We start from the raw sequence: 1,150 nt of genomic DNA on the forward strand, positions 1-1,150 counted from the left end.
GCTGGTGCTCGGATAAAGCATTGATTATAAATGCATGTGCAATAAGTTAGCCCTGGTGTGGGTTGTACAAGCCTTGCGGTGGGTTTATGATGTAGAAGGTTGTGTTGCTGGTGTCTGTTGTTAAACATTTTGCCTTTTCATGCACTTCTCGCCCATCTGATGTTTGTTAGGGACACCTGTGCCACAGAGCCCGTTGTGATAAGTGTCAGATAAGGGGCGCGTTGTGAACTCTTACTGTAGCATGACGTCACAACCAGCCTCCAGAGCATTGTCCCAACACCACTCAGGATGGCCGAGCGGTCTAAGGCGCCAGACTCAAGGACTGACTCTTCCCACCAGCTGGGTGTTCTGGTCTCCGATTGGAGGCGTGGGTTCAAATCCCACTTCTGACATAATTGCTTTTAGTTATACCTATTTTAATTATAATCCGAGCAGATTACGACCTTTAACTCTGTACATGAAGTAAACGACCACTGCGACCTCACTAAAAGTACAGCTGTCTGTATGTGATAAAGAACGCGTTTTTAGGAGGCGGAGCTAAATCCGGTTCGTAGTAGGCCCTTCAGGTTGGAAGGCAGTGGGATCCGAGCGAGATATGTAGGAGGTGTATTTTCTTTAGCCTCATTATTTAATATAGGTAAAAAGGAGAAGTCTTTATGAACAATGTAAAAAAAATATATATACACGCCCAACGTGTAGGGCGTTCTTTGCTTCTGTCTCCTCATGTACCTCTCTGCTCAGTCTCAGGGGGCCCTCTCCCTGGCTCTAGATGGACCCCTCTGCGGGTCCACATCTCGCTGCTTCCGCCTGTCTCTGAGTTCCTTCCTTAACATACCGGCAGCAGGCAGGGCTGGATGCCTCCTTCAGGAGCACCAGGGGAGCCCGATAGCAGCAGTCGGGGGTAGAGATCCCAAGTTGGTTAGACTTCTAAACCTGGGATCAAGTCACTAATACACAAGCTGCCAGAGGAGGTGGGTCATCCATGCAATCCCGGCAGTTTTATTCACTGTCTGAGACTAGCGCCCAGAAGACTATTGCGTACACGTGCAGCAGAAGAAGAAGCAGATTGAAAACGCGAGGGCTGTGTTCCTCCGTTGTGTACCGCGAGGATTAGAGTTTAAGTTAAAAAGTGCGAAATTCTGCCCCGTGC

General features: G+C 48.8%; 1 non-coding gene across 1 annotated transcript; it reads left to right on the forward strand.

Moving 5' to 3' along the window:
* Positions 1 to 282: 282 nt before the first annotated feature.
* TRNAL-CAA (transfer RNA leucine (anticodon CAA)) lies at positions 283 to 392 on the forward strand. Its single transcript has 2 exons — positions 283 to 320; positions 347 to 392. It is a non-coding gene; the product is annotated as a tRNA-Leu (tRNA).
* Positions 393 to 1,150: the final 758 nt, after the last annotated feature.

The sequence above is a fragment of the Lissotriton helveticus genome, chromosome 5_1 (genome assembly GCF_964261635.1).
Source record: "Lissotriton helveticus chromosome 5_1, aLisHel1.1, whole genome shotgun sequence".
Lineage (NCBI taxonomy): Eukaryota > Metazoa > Chordata > Amphibia > Caudata > Salamandridae > Lissotriton > Lissotriton helveticus.